The sequence below is a fragment of the Protopterus annectens genome, chromosome 11.part0, assembly GCF_019279795.1.
Source record: "Protopterus annectens isolate FY-2018-M chromosome 11.part0, PAN1.0, whole genome shotgun sequence".
NCBI lineage: Eukaryota > Metazoa > Chordata > Ceratodontiformes > Protopteridae > Protopterus > Protopterus annectens.
In genome coordinates, this window is record NC_056745.1 from 1,401,624,823 (window position 1) to 1,401,645,040 (window position 20,218).

Consider the following 20,218-nt stretch of genomic DNA (forward strand, 5'->3'; position numbering starts at 1 on the left):
CCTGTGGGAGTCCACTCATGACTGGTGGGCAGTCAGACTTGGAATCAGTTACTTTCACACTGTGGGCTCTATCTGTGAGCCAGTTTGCAACCCACCTAGTGATATAGGGGTTGATGCCTAGCTTAATGATTTTTCTGATTCCTGAATGGGGAAGGGTATCAAAGTCCTTGGCCAAATCAAGGTAGGCTGTATGAACCACCTTGCCTTCATCCACAGCTCTGGTGACTGACTCAAAGAAGTCGACCGAGTTGAGCAGGCATGATCTAAACTTCACAAAACCAAACTGTGTGGGATCCAAAGTTTGGAGATTCCCTATATCCTTGTTTATTAGATCCATGATGATGCATTCCATAGCTTTGCATATCAGACTTGTCAGGCTAATGGGGCGATAGTTCCCAGGGTCTGTATTCGCTCCTCCATTGTGGAGAGGGAAGACTATAGCAGTGCACCATTTGGTAAGGACAAAGCCTGAGATGAGGCTGTGAGTGAACAGGGCACACAGATGAGGTGCCAGTTCACTCTGTAGTTCATGTAGAACACAGCCAGGGGTATTATCAGGTCCCATAGAAGCTGTATTCTTGGCCTTGGACAGTGCTGTTTTAATCTGTGCACCAGTAATACTGGTGCCTGGCAAATCTACCGGTATTGTGATTGGTCCTTTGGGGGGGGGGGTAAAGTTGACACTGAATCTGTCTGCCAGTATATTGTTAATATCTGTTGGCTCGGTATAGGCTGTACCATTGTGCAGTAACTCAGAGCAAATTTGGGTATTGCCGTGGAGGTTCTTTAAACAACTATAGGAGGCCTTGTGGTTGTCTTTACTATCTGCTGCAATTGTGTTTTCATAGCTAGCTTTAGAGGATTTGATGAGGGATCTCAACTTTTCTGTTGAGGCTGATAAGGTAGTTTTTCCAGTCTTGGGGCTTCACCTTATTCTGCATCAGTTTCTTCCTTCTGTTGTAGAGTTTGCTTATGGCAGGGGACCACCAGATTGGCTTCCTTTATTTGGAAGGGAGCGTCTTGGTTCTACTGGGTATGGTGAGATCCATGCATTTGTGTACGTGTTCGTACAGTTCATTGGTGTAAGATTCGGTGGTCATGCTACTATTTTCCATTTGCATGGGTGCCATGAAGTTAGCCACCTCCATTCTTAGAAGCCCAAAGTTAGCTTTGGAGAAGTTTTTCATGGCGGTTACCTTTGCGGGGGGGAGGGTGGGAGGAATGTGGATTTCCAAGGTGATTAGTTTGTGGTCGGATCTAACCAGGAGGAGTTGATTATTGGTGTAGAGCAATGGTCGCCTATGTTAGTAATGACCAGGTCAGGGATATTGCTACCTGTAGTGGGGGTAAGAATGAGCTGGCCCAGGGCATTGGAATTAATGAATTCCAGAAAACGCTGGGCAAGTGTATTGGTACATGAGTAGTTTTCCCAGTTAATGGAGTGGTAGTTGAAGTTGCTCAGTATGAGTGTGTTAGGTTGGAACCTAATATTCTCCAGGGTACTTAGGAATGTGGAGTGAGTGTCTTTGGACATGGTTGGGGACCTATAACAGGTTACAACCTGAATCACTGTCTTACCTAATGTTAGCTGCACCTGAAGTATCTCTGATGTGTTATGTTGGGCTACCAGTCTGGAGGTGTGTGCATCCTTTATGAATATGGAAACACCACCACCTTTGGAACTTCGGTCCAAGTTCTGGGGATGAAAGGTGTGGAATGAGTTATAGCCTGGTAGTGCAGGATTGCTTTCTGCTGCCTTGAACCAGGTCTCTGTTACAGCACAAATGTCGATGTTCTCCATTTTAAGGAGTGCTACAAATGAGTGCATTTTGAGATTTAGACTTCTAGCATTGAGCAGCATGACCCTCAAATTGCATTTGTTTGTAGCTGTTATGGTGGTAATTTGGTCTTTGGAACACTACCTAAAAAAGGCACTATTGGGGTAGCAAGAGCTTTGGCCAGTATCCAGAAGCCCAGGGGTGACAGATGCAGGCCATCTCTGGCAAAACATCAAGGTCTGTCAGTCATGTCGTCCCAGGCAGACAGATACTGGATCCCCTTAGAATGATAGCAGAAACTTAGCCAACTGTTGAAATCAATCATTTTCTGCTTGTATCATTCTGGGTGATGGTAGGATGCTGCTCAGGGCTAGGGTCATACCCGCCTGGGCTACATAATCCAAGAGCTCCTCCATGTTCGTTTTCATGTAGTCCAGGGAGGTACGTCTCAGGTCATTCACACCTACATGTACAATGGCAGAGTCATATTTGTACCTGTTGTTGAGGGACCTGAGTGCATGCATTATTCAGCCTAGTCAGTGGGACATCAGTGTGCCTCAGTATTGAGTCACCTATGACTAGTATGCAGGGCATGCTGTTGTGCCTTAGGGGCTTTGGTTGAGTAGCACATTGTTTAGGAGAGTTATGTGTCTCGTGATTAGTGTTGTGTTGTGGTGGTCGAGTGCGTTTCTGCCTTGGAGGTCTCTGCTGTTTTGGTAGATTTTTATTGAGAGCCTCCACAAAGGTGGGTGTGGGGTTTGTATTTATATGACATCCTTCCATAAAACCTTTCCCCATTCTAATATTTACCTCTCCAACCACTTAGAGTTATCTTTTATAATCTATTCTTAATATAATCATAATTATCTTACTAAAACTATAACTCCAAAAAAAGTTTCCCGTACGTTTTCATGACTTAGACTACCATATGCCTTGACTATATTACATACCAATAGCAAACCCTCTCTCTTTCTTACTCTAATTTCATCAACTACCTCCTTAACAAAAATATATAACCCTGTGTAAACTTCATAACTTGTCCCATCCTCCCATGGTACATGATTTTCTCTACCCTTTGTTAAAACTTTATTCAACTTCTCTAACGTTGTTTTCTTTTTAACAAATTCCCTAAACTTTTTTTCTTTTGACTCCCCCATCTTATACAGCTTTTCATCATACCTATTTGCCACCTCCATTATCTTCTCCTGACCATACCTCTCAACTCTTCAGATTTTTACAGAATGTCCAAATTTTTGTCTTATATTTTTGGTTTGTTTTTCATAAAATTGTGATTTTCTGGCAAATCATTTGCAAAACATTGAGGATTGAAGTCAGAAAATAATGAAAGACACTTGAGTTTTAGATGCCATACCCTTCAGAAAAAAAATCATGCTATAGTAAAACCTGCTATTCTATCAACTTTCTAAGTTTTTAAGAGCAAGATTTATTTATTATTTATTTATTTATTTATTGATTTGTCATTTGTTAACCAGATTAGTGGATCTGAGCTGAATGCCCATTTTCAATGGACACCTGAGGAGAAAAGCTCCAGAATATCCAAAAAAAATTATGTAAAATGAAGGATATTACAAGAATAAAAGCTTACACAAATTCAAGACTGTACAAATTAAAAAGTACATATATACAAGACTGTACAAATAAAACATTAACAGTTACATAGAAAGTTTATACAAGGTAAAATGTCATGATAATAAAGAACAGAGATAGAAATGAGTAGGTAACAGAAGATAAAATACTTATGGAGAATAGAGCTAAAAAAGTAATTATACAACGACCCCCCCCCATTAATATTCCAAAACGTGCATGCTGATTGGTCAGCTGATTGGTCAGTGTGCACGTTGTAAATCAGACTTATACTACTGGAAAAAGGTCCGGTCACTTGGACTTTTTCCATTAGTATGTCTCTTTTTTTTTTTTACAGCAACGGAGAATGCAAGATCTCCGTTGCTTTTTAGAAACTGTCTCACTATGTTAAAGGAGTTTAACATAGCGAGACAGCTTTAAAAAAAGTAACGGAGATCTTCCTTTCTCTGTTGCTTTTTTTAAAGCTGTCTCACTATGTTAAATGGGAGATTTTCCATTGCATTTTTTAAAGCTGTCTCGCTATGTTAAACTCCTTTAACACAGCGAGACACTTTGTAAAAAGCAACGGAGATCTTGCTTTCTCCGTTGCTTCCACCCGCAGCTCTGATGTACTGTGTAAGCATACGCATGTACAGTACATCAGGACTGCCGCAGAATACCAGACAGCTGCGGAAGGGCAGCACGGAGGCATTATACAATGCCATTATTTAAGAAAAGTATTTTTTTTAAATAATGTCATTGTATAATAGCAATAACCCACTTCTGGGTGTGGGTAATGCTGGATTTACCCACGGTTGTCTTGGAGGGGTGGGGTTAGGTAGGGTCATGGCATGGACAGAAGCTTGAGTTAGCAAGGTAAATTTTCAGTTCTTTTTTGAGGCTATTTGTGTAGTTGATATTTAGAATGTTAGAGGGAAGTTTGTTCCCAGCTAGGGACACTGCTTTTGCAAAGTAGTTCACCTCTGTTTTTATTAGTTTTTTTAAATGTCAAGAAGGAGTTGATTGGAGCTATGGAGGGTACAGAGGAGTACTAGAGAGGAGACGGAAGGACATGATGACAGTTTATTTAGTCAGGAGTGACTGATTTGTAGCTGGGATAAAAGAAGTTGGAATTCAAGCCACTGGAGTTGTTTCAGAGCAAGGCAGTGGTAAGATTTGTATGGGTGGTTGCTGGCAAATCTAGCCATTTTGTTATATGTTTGTTTAAGTTTGGTTATTAAGGAGAGGTGTAGAGATTTAAAATTAAAAATTTAGATTTAGATTTAGAGATTTAGATTTAAAAATTGCCCCTATTTTGGGGCATTTGTGCTCCCCATTAGTTATGGCTTTGTCCAGATTTCTTGCTCTAAGAGGTTAAGAAGTATGCTCTGACCAATCTTCTCTTCTCACCTTTGATCAAACATTTTCCTGTCTTTTAGCACTCTGTCTTATAGCTGTGCAACTTCCTCTTTTCACCTCATAAAAATACTTTGACTTCCTCAAAATCCCTTTAATTTCCCTATTTTCTGATATACCTCTTTCTGTTTGTATGCACTATTTCCCATTTGTATTCACTTTATTTCCAGTAGCTCATAATATTCCTGTACCACCTATCAATGCTCCACCTTCCCATCTCCCCAAATTCCCCTTCATTAAAGTAGACTCTTTATTATACTTAAATATAAATCTGACCCACCATGTATTTATTCATTTACTTATTTATTTATTCATTCATTTTTTGTTGAGAGAGTACGTAAAATGGACTTCAGACTCTTTTCAGCCACAGCCTAGGTGTCAAGACACAAAGTTACCGAGAAAGAACATAGCTGTCAATCATATGTTGTGGCAATAACATATATAGACAGTTACAACTATATCCCATTTTTACCATTAAAATTGTACATCCACTAAATAATAAGGTAACTGGAAATCAAGTGGAATATGTTTAGTTCCAGAGATTTAACAGTTTTTGACTCTACCTTTTATCATAAAAGATCACCAAACTATATACGTATAACTGATTATCACAAACTTTGCAATAGTTTACTACTATATTTTAACATGTATCACTGTTAACTTATATATATATTTCTACTGGGGTAGGGAAGTCATATATAGAAGTTATTATTTGGTAGATGAAGGCTAAGGTTATGAGGAAGATCTATGTGACAAAATCATATAAGGCAGAACATGAGTTTTTTTACAGTATACTACAAGCTTTTTCTGAAAGGAGAGTACTTTGTCATTTGTCTGACTTCTGGGGCAGGGTGGTTCCAGTTAGTAGAGATAATTTTGCTGAAACTTTTTTCTTCAGCACAGAGTATAAAAGAAGGCCCAACATGTGTTAAAATTGTCATTATTTTAATTCTTGAGTGTGTAAAGGAGGGTCTTTATTTGTAATGTATTCTTAAGGGCAGACAGAATCTATTGTTTAGGATTTTAAATGTAGGTGAGGCTAAGAGCAGGTGAAACATGCTCTGAATGGTATGCAGTTTGCTTTTTGTAGGATGATGTACTAGTGCTTTTGTAGGGAGATAGGTTAAGAAATATAGAAATAGCATTTATTGCTATTTTATGTCCTTAAACAAATGCTCCTGTAATAATTCCCTAACCTCCCTCATCGCATCCTCAGACCTAGGCCATTACACTATTATTTTTTTAATCCTTTTTCTCTCTCTCTCTCTCTCTCTCTCTCTCTCAGGTTTCATAGCATATTTCTCAAAATACCCTCATGCAGCACAATGATCTGTAAAACATAATACGTTTTCACCCCTTAATCTCATTCAAGTAGCTTTGAATAAAGGAAATAATCAATTTCAGTCCTTAACCCGTCTTTATGAATAATGAGTACTCTGTCTTTCCCTGCATTTAAATCAACAATTAAACAAATCCTTGCATAACTTACCCAATTATGACAGCTTATCTCTTGCTTTTCTTAAATTCCAGTGAAAGTCCCCATGGGCAAATCAACCAATAAAAACAGCATTACTTCCCCCAAAAACTTAAAATCTCTCATTATAGTTCACCTTTGTATATATAAAACAATCCACAGCAATCCCCCTATCCCTGGTTTAATTACAATAATGTTATTCACATTATTTGTCCTTTGCAAAATTGATGCCCCTGCACATACATCTTCCTAGCAACTACATTATACCATCACCCCATAATCTTTCAAACTGTTTCTTTTTGTCTTTCCTAAAGTAATTACTATCTAGTAAAGCTACTGAATCAAATGCAATTTCTTAACCCAATCTATAATAACTGATAATCCTAAATCTTGTACTATACTATTAAAATTTGTTGACAAAATGGATAAATTATCTACCCCTTTCATATTACGTACTCTTAAACCTCAGTTTTCTCTTTGCTTTATATACCTTATTATCTGTTTTATCCTTTTTCTTGTCCCTTGTTTATCTCTGTTCCTTCAGAATCACTTTCCTCCTTCCCTTCAGTTTGTAATGAATAGTATTTATTTGTTGATTTAACAAAACCTGAGTCAGGTAACTATAAGGTACTGTCCATGACCCTACCATCACCAGGTGCATGTATAATATTTTTCTGATGATTATCCGAACGACTTTATTCTCAATCATATCATATATTACTTAATCAATCTCATTTGTTACATTAACCTGAACATTTGCATCAGTTACATTGTCCTGAATTGACTCAAGCTCATACCATGTTAGCCCCTCCTTCCCACAAACTAAACACTGCAACTCACATCCCTTTAAGGATGCCTGTTTTCCCCATATGTATCACACTGCTTGAATGGAATACATTTATTAAATGATCTAACTTTCCTCAACAGAAACATGTCAAGGTACACTTATCACTTCATTTGTTACACAAGCATTCGGCAAATAAATTATTTCACTTGTTTCAATTCTATAATTAATTCATTTTCCCAGCTCCAGGTCCATATTAACCTTTTCATTAGTGTTATATTGCCCACCACACATTGTAATGAGTATATCAAAAATGTTTCAATATTGGCTCTTTCAATATCACTGTATATGCATATATTTTTTCCACTTTAGATAATGTGCAAATGTGTGGAGCGGTCATGGTGGTGCAGCGGTTAACATTGTCACCTCACAGCAAGAGGTTCCCCGGTTCGATCCTCAGCTGGGGTGCCTTCTGTGCGGAGTCTGCATGTCCTCCCTGTTGTCACGTGGGTTTCCTGTGGGTGTTCCGGTTTCATCACACATCCCAAAGACATGCTGTAGGTGGATTGGACACACTAAATTGGCCCTAGGTGTGAGAGCGCGCATGTGTGTGCCTTCTGTGGAAGGTTGGGTGCCGGGCTGGCAACTCGACACCGTAAAAACTCTACTGCCAATCATGAGACGACTCTGTTGTGGCAACCCCTAACTAGGAAAAGCCAAAAGAAGAAGAAGATAATGTGCAAAGTCAAACCTGATATTATGGAATCATTCCAAGGAGTGGTTTCTGCTTTCTAAGAAAGTCACTCAGTCAACTTAAAAGTGGGTCATTAGGTTTCAAAACTGCTCAGTAAAACTCTTTGCTACCAGGTAAATAATTGCCATGGTATCAGTAGTAGTAAAGCCTTATGGTTTCACAACATTGCCCTAAAGTACGCATCTATTCATTTTCTGCCCAGCTTTCATTTTGATTCTAATGACTGGCTTCTGCCTTCTCATCAATTACAAATTCTGCTGTCCCTATACTCCAACATCCTATGAATAAGTACATCCTCTGGTATCTGCACGATACTTCCACTTTAATCACACTCACTATCCTTATCCACCATGTACTTCCTCTACAAAACATCATCCTCTGAAGCATTTTTTTAGTCAATGATTTCTCCACCAATTCACTCCACAAGACAACATTTTCTGACCCTGATTCCCCCCAAACCATTTCTTAATATTCTTATCATTTATTCTACCAGATGATAGGATCAAATGGTCTGAATCACATCATCACAATTTACATACATGCATGCCCTGGGCAAGTAGCTTGGCAACAGTTATACACACACACACACACACACACACACACACACACACACACACACACACACACACACACACACACACACACACACACACAATAAAAACAATAAATAATAAATATTTCTAATAATCAATATGAACTTTTTTAAACTATTAACATCCACCTTAAGCTTTGTGGTCTACCCCCCCACACAACATACATTTTTTTAAAGAAAGGAGCAAAATATCCCCAGGTCAAACCCATAAAATACTGTCTCTTTTGGAGCAGTTACTTTTGTGTTTGACCCAGATGAATCTGCACAACATAACCTGAAATGAAGATACACTGGAATGGTAAGAAATTTCATGTTTAGAATTGCACAAACAATATAAAAACAAAAATGAATACCTCAGCCAGGTTAATTTACTCACATACAGATTTGTACATGCACAGTAACATCTGCATACATTAAACTACCACTTACAGTGGAGTGTTGTAACTCAAAATGCAGAGTACCGACAACCCAAAAAAAAAAAGAAAACACAGGAGAAGAGTGAATCTTGAAAATCGCTGTTTTCCTTAAAACTTCGTCTTGCAGCAGAGACAAGCCCCCCAGTACACCCTATATCCTCCATACTTATATATACCAACTCTGAGATCATCATACATTGGAATAAAGGTAATATTCTGAGAAATAGCATCTCCGACTTGGTATATGTAAGTCTGATCTTTCAGCCATTCGGTCTCCATGTTTTGGGACTCGATCTAGCAGGTCCAGACATTTCAAATGGTTACCACTCAAGGCACTACATAATGCCATAGCAAACAGTTACTTAACTGTCACATTAAAGAAAAGTATCATACTGACACATTAGGCATACATACATACATGTAATACTATGTAAAACTAATATGATTTCTCGTGTGAAAATACAGTCGTAATAATTAAATAGAATTTATGCACAACAATGCATCTCCATTTGAAATATATACATTCATTAATTAATTTTCTAGTTAGCTACTTTATTCAGTTCAAGGTCATAGGTTTCTGGAGCCTAACCTGACAGTAAGTGGGCACAAAGCTGAGAAACCAATCCTGACTGAGGCACCAGCCCATTACAAGACACATTCACTCACTCACTAGCTCTATCAGTGTATGCAAATGCATGGGCAATATTCATCAATAATAATTCAACACCTCTAGCTAAAACAGTATTATCATATATTTGACTTTAATTTTCACTCAATATTTTTAATCTTCCTGAAACAGAATTACAGAATTATTAACTTTAAGTCCCCCAGAATTCAACTCCTCCACCAGATGAAACATAGTGACGTTCATACCTTCATCACAATGTTTATAGAGATCAGCTGAACATTTAGTAGGAGTGGCATTAAGATACTATCTCTGAGGACCATTCTTGTCTGTGAATCCTACTCCATTTTTGGCCATGTCCATAGTCTGAGTTATCTTTCCATCTAGGACTATCTTTGAGGTCCTTGTCTGGGAATCATGCACTTATCATCAGATTGGAGCAGTGGAAGATAGTTTGGCTTTATCAGCATGCAACTGAAGTTCCTCATTTATTTATTTTATTTTATTTTATTTATTTATTTAACATTTGTTGACCAGGAAATCCTGACTATCACAGAGCCTATTTTCAGCAGAGGCCCAGGAAAAAATGTTCCAGACACATATGTTTGGAATGTGGGAGGAAACCGGAGCACCTGGAATAAACCCTCGTGAATGCAGATAGGACATGCAGACCCTGCACAGAAGGCACCCCAGCCAAGAATCGAACCAGAGAACATCTTGCTGTGAGGTGACAACTTTAACCGCTGCACCACTGCGCCACCCAACATGGGATATTCACTATGGTTACTGCCATCCGGTGACTTCAACATGAGCACCAATTTGTGAATAAGGCCATAGTCTGAGTTACCTTTCCATCTATGGAGGTAGGGTTACCGTCCTTCCATCCATTCCCTCCTACAGGACACAAGTGTGATGGCATAAGGCTTGGAAAACAGATACATTTCTCTGAATTTAGTTTCTGTGCAGGATGAAAGCAGAAGAACAATCAAGGCAAGCATAAGCTGGTTAGAGAAATTAGGTGTATCCCCAACACTATCCGCAGTGTTAACCAGAGCTCCCTGTGACCTCTGATGACAGTTCTGTATCAAACACTGTGTGGCCCCAAGTTTATGTGCTGCTAAGAGGGCTTAGGCAAGAGGAAATTAAAGGATGTGCAGAAGCCAAAATAGGCTGATGAAATAAAGAAAGAGAAATAAAGTAAAAGTAAACTGACACAGAAATAAGTTAAACATCTGTACTGGGCTGGAGCTAAGACTGAATTTTGATAGCTTTCACTCTAAACTGCAACATTATTTTGCAAACTGTATCTTACTTAAGTAATTCATTTTTGTTAAATACCACTGTTTACAGAAAAATGTAAATTTAGAAATAAGCAGCAGTTCCTAATATTATATATATATATATATATATATATATATATATATATATATATATATATATATGTTTACTATCACATGTTCGTTCGTCTTTTAGACGAACGAACTATGTGCAAAAACCACTTGTATGAACCGGTAGGGCGAACACCACAATGCCAAAGCTGACATGAGCGAATGGCTGCTGTTGTCAGCTCTGACACTGCAGTGCAGATCGCACTATTGTGGGGATGGGGAAATGTACCCTTAACCTCGATGTAGTGTGATCTCGGAGTTTGTATACATAAGTAGGGGGGTGTGAGGGGGTGCAGGGGTGCTTGCCCCTCTACAAAAACCTGTTGTAGTATGTTGTGTAGGTAGGAGCATTTCAATGTAGTCGACATTTTCGACATTTGACTGCACTGAAATGTTCGGTTCGACATTAACACTGTTCAGTGTTCAGCTTTCCTAACATTTGGTTCGGACATCTGTACATTCAAACAATGTTATGTCGAACATGTGATAGTAAACCATATATATATATATATATATATATATATATATATATATATATATATATATATATATATATATATACACACACATATATAACTTGATGAAGTGTAGGCAGTTTGCAGGGAGTATTCTAGGTGTGACTGGTCAATTATTAGTGGATAAAGGCTGGTATAATCTTGTTAGTATTGTCACACTAGATTTTGAATTTATTACACTCCTGTTAACTGAAACTACATGCAGATGACCTTTAGCTCTTCTGGGACTGTGGGCTCATTTTTTTCTCTCGAGGGGAATCAGTTCTATCATTCCCTCCTGCATTTATAAAAAACATGTTTTTTCTTATTATTTATACTTTGTTGACCAGGTTAGCCCCATTAGCTAGTGGCCTGTTTTCATGGGAGGCCTGCGGTGGTATTCATACTACTAGGAGAAGTTTTTCCAGGGCATTGGGGAACTTCCACTACTCTTTTCAATCAGGTGGATGCATCCACCTGAGCTACCACCATGTCAAGCAGAAAAAACTTCAGTTTAACATCTCAACTAAAGGACAACATATTCAGTTTCCTCCTTTTTTCTAATAATTGTTGGTATTAGATGATTTTTCCACTGTAGTTCTTTGCAGTTTAGGAGCACTTTAAAACTGTAACTATGCTTATATAGTTAGCCCTACCCCAAATCCGCCTTACTCTATACCAGTAAGTATCACCTGTTCTGTTTCTTAATTCAGCACCACTAACCTTTGAACCCAGCAGCTGTCCTGATAGGGGCTGAAAGGATCATCCAGACTGTTATTTTTTTATTCCTACTGCAAACTCCCCTATTGTTTTTAGTAAACTGAGGTCACATCTGCCTGAGTTGGTGGTATCTCAGCTGAATATAAGAGGTCCCATGGTACTTATTAATAAAAAAAAAAGTACAGGAATTTCTCTGGAACCCAAGCCAAACTTCTGCTAGTCATTATGAATCTCACATTGAGTCTCCTCTGAAAAAAAAGTGGGACTAACCTGCTTAACAAAGTATAAATAAATTAATTGGATGACTGGCATAAACTTTTTTTCTTTGGGGGTGGGGTATGGCCACAGCAGGGCTAGCCACCCAGCAGTGTAAACCTTGGCTTGAGATGATTGTCACTGTTGAAGTAACCCCCTAACCCAATGTGCAAAAATGGGAAAGAATGGTTAAGGATGGATGGATGGATGTGTTCCCATGCTTACTGACCATCAAGTCATCAGTTCTATAGTCTGAAAGGGAGGGGCATCATTCAGGCAAACAGAAGAACATTTTGAGGTTCCTGTATGTCTCCCCTGATTTCAGACATTACCAACTCATTTATCTAGCATCTCAACTTTTACACTACATTACTCCTTAATTTGCATGCTTTTAACCTTATGCAAAACCTTCTAACTCATTTTCATGCTAATTTCATAAGCAGATATACTGCATTCTCTGTAGAATCCATGGTGGTGCAGCGGTAGTGCTGTTGCCTCACAGCAAGAGGTTCTCCCGTTCGATTCTTGGCTGGAGTGTGGGGAGTGCCTTCTGTGTGGAGTCTGCATGTCCTCACCGCGGTTGGGTGGGCGTTCGAACGACATGCGTAAATGGGCGTGCCTTCGTTGAAGGTTGAACGTCGAGCTGGCACCTCAGTGTTTGTGAAAATCTACTGCCAATCATTAGTGGACTGGAGTTCTGCTGTGGCGACCTTGGGAAAAGCTGAAAGACAAACAACAACATATACTGCATTCTCTGTGCAAATAAGCAATAGTTGTAGAACATGAAAAAAATCAAAAGTCACATAATAAATGTGAGTGCGCATGTATGTATGATATGGGTGTGTGTGTGTGTGTGTATACATATATATATATATATATATATATATATATATATATATATATATATATTTATTTATTATTTTATTTTATTTATTTTACATTTGTTAACCGGGCTGGTCTAACTGGATACATATCCGTTTTCAGTAGAGGCCCGAGGAGAAAAGCTCCAATACACAATAGAAGTACATATTTAAATTGCAAGATTCAAAGTATTGTTACAACAAGAGAATACAGCTCACATATGCAGGAATGAAAATTTACATAGATGTTATATAAGACTAAAGGACAGACAGGAAATTATACACAGAACATTGATTTCGTTAAAGATACTGAAAAATAGACTGAAATCAGAGATTTTCCTTATTACTAAAAGGAAAGAGAAATTTTAGAGATCTGCAATTAGGGAAATGGGCTAGGGAAGTGGACCTAGAAGTAATGAGATATGTAGTTAGTGAGGTTCTCGACATGGGCATGTCCATTGTGTGGAGAGATATTCTTTAAGGTTAGCTTTGAAATGACAGAGCGAAGAAGTAAGTCTAAGGTTGTTTGGCAGGGAGTTCCACTGCTTGCCAATATATATATGTATGTAGGCTCTTAAGTAGGTACTAGGCTAGCTGCCCTTGCAGGCCATTTTAAACCTAGCCAGATTCCCTTTTTGTGCTCAAATTAATCTATTCCTGTTTGGTTACAGATTAGCCTTATCCATCCCATAGTTGATAATTATATATTACCCCTAATGAAAATAACTGGAATTATGCCATAGACAATTTGAGGGGGTCCATGTGTGGGATAAAGAATCTAGGAGCTACCTCTGCACATCAGTAGTACAGGGGGCAGTAATAGGCTACATTTTCTGTTTCTCATCCATAGATATTCAATATAGGTATTACTAATATTCACCTTAAAATGGGTCTGCCCAAACACTTCACAGATACCCTTTTTTAAAGAATGAAGCAAAATATTGTCAGTTCAAAACCTTAAAACAATGCCTTTCCTGAAACACTCACTGCTGTGTCTAACGTAAACTGAATCTGCACAGCATAATCTGAAATAAAGACACACTAGAATTCTTAAACAGTACAAAAAGGAATGCCCCAGCCAGAAGCGTGTAAACACATACAGATTTGTGCATGCTTGGTAGCAGCTGTGTACCGCGCGCCTCTTCTGTAACACACTGTTACTTGACTTGCACGTGATTATATTATTTAAAGAATGTTTGTTTTATTTTATCACCTTAGATACAGAGAGACCTAAAGCTACTAATGAATTATTTATTTATTTTTATTTATTTGTTGACATTTGTTTACCAGGAAAGTCCAAATGAGCAGTGCCCCTTTTCAGCAGAGGCCTAGGGAGAAAAGCTCCATTATACAGACATCATGAACATCATTTGCATTGTTTCATCATGTACAGTCAGTTGCAGTTTCATTCATGAACAACAGTTCCAGTATTCAAACATCCTTGACATCGTACCTCTCAACTGTACAGATTTTCACAGAATGTCCAGATTTTTGCCACATATTTGTGGTCTGTTTTTCATAAAATTGTGGTTTTCTAGCAAATTACTGACACGTCATTAAACACTGAAGACAGAAAATAATGACATACACTTGAATTTCAAACGTCATACCCTTCAGAAAATTCATGCTAATGCAAAGCCTATTACCAACTTTCTAAGTTTGTAAGAGCAATGTTTAAAAATTGTCCCTATTTTTGGGCCTTTGTCTCCACATTATTTATGGCTTTGTCCAGATTTCTTGATCTAAGAGGTTGAGAGGTATGCAACATCAGTAACATCTTTTACAAACAGTTTAAATTAAAAATGACAGTTACAGGGGTTGTATATCACTTATTTTATACAATGAGGTATGTATAGTGCATTATCATTGCTATTCATAGATTGTCAGGTTTACGTAAGAATATTTGTTACTATAAAGACTTGTTCAAAATCTAAGACGTAGAAAAATAAGGAGTGAGTGCAGCGTAAAGAAAGGAAGGAGGGGAAGAGGCACAAGAAAGATAAAAGATGAGATATTTGTGATAATAGTACGTTACGTTTTGTGCAGCAGGGAGTTATGGCACACATTCATATAGCTATTATTGCACAAGTTTAAGCAGAGTTAGTTCACATGTTTTAATGCAGACATAATTAAACAGTAATACTGCATAAAAAATCCATCTACTTTTGAAATATATACATTCATTCACTTTCCAATTATCCACTTAATCCAGTTCAAGGCCACAGGTTGCTGGAACCTAGCCTGGCAGTAATTAGGTACAAAGCAAGCAATCCAATCCTAAAGGGGGAACCAGCCCATCATAGGATAAACGCGCACACACACACACACACACACACACACACACACACACACACACACTGCAGTATGCATACGTCTGGGCAATTCAGAGCTTCACCAACTGACATAAGGCAAATCTTTGGGACGTAGGAGGAAACTACAGTACCCAGCAATATCCTTCATGGGCAAAGATGGGGTATGCGGACCCTGCACTGAAGGTATCCCGGTCAAGAGCCAAACTGGAGAGCCAAATGATGTGAAAAAGAATAAGTTTATTATTGCCCATTCAATATTCATTAATAATAATATCACCCTAAGCAGGGTCATTATACATTTGAGTTTAATGTTCACTCGATGTTTTTTAATCTTCCTAGACTAGAATTATTACACTTTAAGTCCCCCAGGTTTCAGCTCCTCCATCAGATGAAATACGTTAAGTGCTATTAATGCATTCATCATAGTGTTTGTGGAGATCAGCTGAACTTTTAGCATTAGTGACATTAGATTACTATCTCTAAGCTAAAGTAACTGCTAGTTAAAATCATCTTGGAAGTCCCTGTCCAGGAAAAGCCCAAAACCCAAATGTCTAGCATGTTATTGTAACAATGACTGGGAACTGATGCACTTATTATCTGGCTTTATCATTGGAAGATAGCTTGACTTTATCAGCAGAAAGATGAAGTTTCCATTAGAATATCCACCATGGTTATTGCCATCTGGTGGTTTCTGAATGGGCATTCTGGTCATCCATTCATCTTTAGATACCCCTACAGGTTTAGTAATGCTCCCATCTATGGCTGGCGGAGTTATCATTCTTCCATCTTAAGTGGCTATTGTGTCATGCTTCCATCTAAAATTGATCTGTTCAGTTATCTGTTTGCAAGCATGTATTTGGTCACTTTGTCCTTTCATGGATACTAATTTTCTACCCGGTTGCAGTGTCTTTAGTGGGTTTTTAACTTTCATTTTATGAAAAAAACATATTATCTAGTGTTAGTAGTGCTGTCTTTTAATATATGAAATATTTGTATCATGCGGTTTTGAAAACATTGAGACATATGTAGAATCTGGGAATATTGTTAAGGCCTTTAGACATCTCCTTCATATTATATTACATTTGTGTGATGGTAGAAGGAGTCAGTAAGTCTATATACTCTGCTCCTTAGGTGCACTTAACATTCTACTGTGCCTCCATCACTGCTTCCACCCTCACCCTTTCTCCAGATGCCTTATGCCCTCCTGAATGCCTCTATGGATTTTCTCTTCACTACCCATTCCGGTAATCTATTCCATGGGCCCACAATCCTGTCTTTGAAGAAATAGTTTGAAGATCCAGAGATTAGTTATTGCCTACACTCTGCTGTCAGTGCCTGCATATACTTTCTGTTCTGAATGTTCTTTCACATCTCTGTAGCATGATGTGTGGCACCACATCATGTCCACTATGTGTCTATTCTTGTCTCCATTAAGAAGATGATTAGGTCTTCAAGTCTCCGGTCATATCTTTCCCCTACATCCTGCACACCTTTCTTGTGAGCTTCTTGTGGACTTCTTCCACCAGCCTCATGTTGCTTTTATTGTATGGCCTTCACCACAATGCATAGTAGTCAAGGTATTAACTGACCAGGGCCCAGAACAGCAGAAGCAGTATCTCCTTGAGCGTACACCCCAGTATTTTTCTGCTACTGCCATTGCCCCCTTTACATTGTTCCTGGTGGCTCACTCCATATGGGAGTAATACCCAAAACTAGTTTTCCTGCTCTATTACCTTCAGTTTCACTCCTATGCACACTTCAGACCAGGCTAATGGCCCTGGAGCCTTTACAAGCCTAGCCCATAGGATTACCCTGGCATTGTGCCACCCGACCTTAGTTCCCAGTGCCTCTGTCGAGTAGAGCCACTGGAGTGATCCCACTTGGTGAATTTTCTATTTCCCATCCACTCATCAAGATTTCTCTTGAAGAGGGCCAGTGAGGTGCTCTGTTTGACATGTAAGGGAAATCTATTCCATAGCATGGGCAGTCTCTGGGATATGAACCTGTCCCTCCAGCTTGTTCTGTTGATTGTGGTATTGAGGCTGAGGTCTCTGGACCATGTGGTGCGGAGGGATGCGGATTTCTTTAGCTGTAGCATTTCTAACAGAGCTGGATCAGACATGGATTTGTAAGTCAAGCAGAGATCTCCTCTAAGTAGGCACTATGAGACAGAGAATAGTTGGAGTTTTTTGAGTCTGTCCATATAGGACAAGTGTTTAAGGCCTAGGATCCTTTTTGTGAGGTACTTTTGCAGCCTCTCCAGTTGTTGCAGGTGTCTAGTGAGGTACATGCCAAATGGGGCATTGTACACGATGATTGGCCTAATGAGGGAAGAGTAGAGGGACACAATGACCTCTTTCTTCCTGGATGCAAAACCCTTAGTAATGAGATGTGCCACGTAGAAGGACTTTCTGACCACAGTGGCAATGTGGTGGTCAAAAGAGAGGTTGCTGTCAACATATGTTCTCAGATCTCTTATAACTCCTTCTGTGTTCAGTGGAATACCATCGATGTGGTAATTCATGGGAACCAGGTCTTTCCCAAAGAGGATGACGACACATTTTTTGGCATTGAGCTTAAGGCCATGGTTCTGACACCAGTCATTGCTCTCAGTGAGGCCTTTCTGTAGGATGTCAGCATCACTTGGGGAATTAATAATAGCTCCCAACTTGCAATCGTCTGGGACCTTTGTCAGCCAGAGTCCCTTCATGTTGGACTAGACTTCAGAGATGTAGACACCAAACAGGAGATGACCCAGGACCGAACCCTGTGGGACTCAACTCATGACAGGTCGGCACACTGTGGGTTCCATCTGTGAGCTAGTTTGCAACCCACCTAGTGATATAGGGGTTGATGCCTAGCTTAGTGAGTTTTTCTATGATTCCTGAGTTGGGAATGGTATCAAAGGCCTTGGCCAGATCAGGGTAGGCTGTATGAACCACCTTGCCTTCATCCACAGCTCTGGTGACTGATTCAAAGAAGTCAACCAGGTTGAGCAGGCATGATCTACCCTTCTCAAAACCAAACTGTGTGGGGTCCAGAGTTTGGAGATTCCCTATATCTTTGTTTATTAGGTCCATGATGATGATGCATTCCATAGCTTTGCATATCAGACTCGTCAGGCTATTGGGGCTATAGTTCCCATGGTCTGTAGTTGCTCCTCCTTTGTGGAGAGGGATGACTGTAGCAGTGCATCATTTGGTAGGGCAAAGTCTGAGGTGAGGCTGTGATTGAATAGGGCACACAGGTGAGGTGCCAGTTCACTCTGCAGTTTGTGTAGAACACAGCCAGGAATATTGTCATGTCCCATAAAAGCTGTATTCTTGGCCTTGGACAGTGCTGTTTTAGCCTGTGCAGCAGTAATACTGGGTGCCTGGAATCTACTGGTATTGTGATTGGTCCTTTGTTGGGGGAGAGAGGGGTAAAGTTGGCACTGAATCTGTCGGCCAGTATATTGGCAATATCTGTTGGCTCGGTATAAAAGGTACCATTGTGCAGTAGCTCAGAGCAAATCTGGGAATTGCTGTGGAGATTCTTTATATAACTATAGAAGGCCTTGTGGTTGTCTTTACTATCTGCTGCAATTCTGTTTTCATAGCTAGCTTTAGAGGATTTGAGGAGGGATCGCAACTTTTTGTTGAGGCTGATAAGGGAGTTTTTCCAGTCTTGAGACTTCACCTTATTCTGTATCAGTTTCCACCTCCTGTTGTACAGTCTGTTTATGGCAGGGGACCACCACATTGGCTTCCTTTTTTTGGAGGAGAGCGTCTTGGTTCTGTTGGGTATAGCGAGATCCATGTATTTGTGTACATGTTCGTACAGTGCATTCGTGTATGATTTGGCAGTCATGCAACTATTCTCCATTTGCATGGGTGTCGTGAAGTTAGCCACCTCTGTTTTTAGGAGCCCAAAGTTAGCTTTGGAGAAGTTTTTCATGGTGGTTACCTTTGCAGGGGGGGGGGATGTGGATTTCCAAGGTGATTAGTTTGTGGTCGGTCTAACCAGGGAGGAGTTGACTATTGGTGTAGAGCAACGGTCGCCCATGTTAGTAATGACCAGGTTAAGGATGTTTCTACCTCTAGTGGGGGTAAGAATGAGCTGGTCGAGGGCATTGGAATTAATGAATTCTAGGAAACGTTGGGCAGTTGTATTGGTATATGAGTAGTTTTCCCAGTTAATGGAGGGGTAGTTGAAGTCGCCCAGTATGAGAGTGCTAAGTTGGACCCTAATATTCCCCAGGGTGCTTAGGAATGTGGAGTGTGAGTCTTGGGACATGGTTGGGGACTTATAGCAGGCAATGACCTGAATCACTGTCTTACCCAATGTTAGCTGCACCTGAAGTATTTCTAATGCATTATGTTGGGCTACCAGTCTGGAGGTCTGTGCATCCTTTAGGAATATGGAAACACCACCTCCTTTGGAGCTTTGGTCCAAGTTCTGGGGCCGAAAGGTGTGGAATAAGTTATAGCCTGGTAGTGCAGGGGTGCTTTTTGGTGCCTTGCACCAGGTTTCTGTTACAGCACAAATGTCAATGTTCTCCATTTTAAGGAGTGCTTCGAGCAAGTGCATTTTGAGATTTAGACTTCTAGCATTGAGCAGCATGACCCTCAGATTGCATTTGTTTGTAGCTGTTGCAGTGGTAATTTGGTCTTTGGAACACCACCTAAAAAAGGCATTATAGGGGTGGCAAGAGCCTTGGCCAGTATCCAGAAGCCCAGGGGTGACCGATGCAGGCCATCTCTGGCAAAGCATCAAGGTCTGTCAGT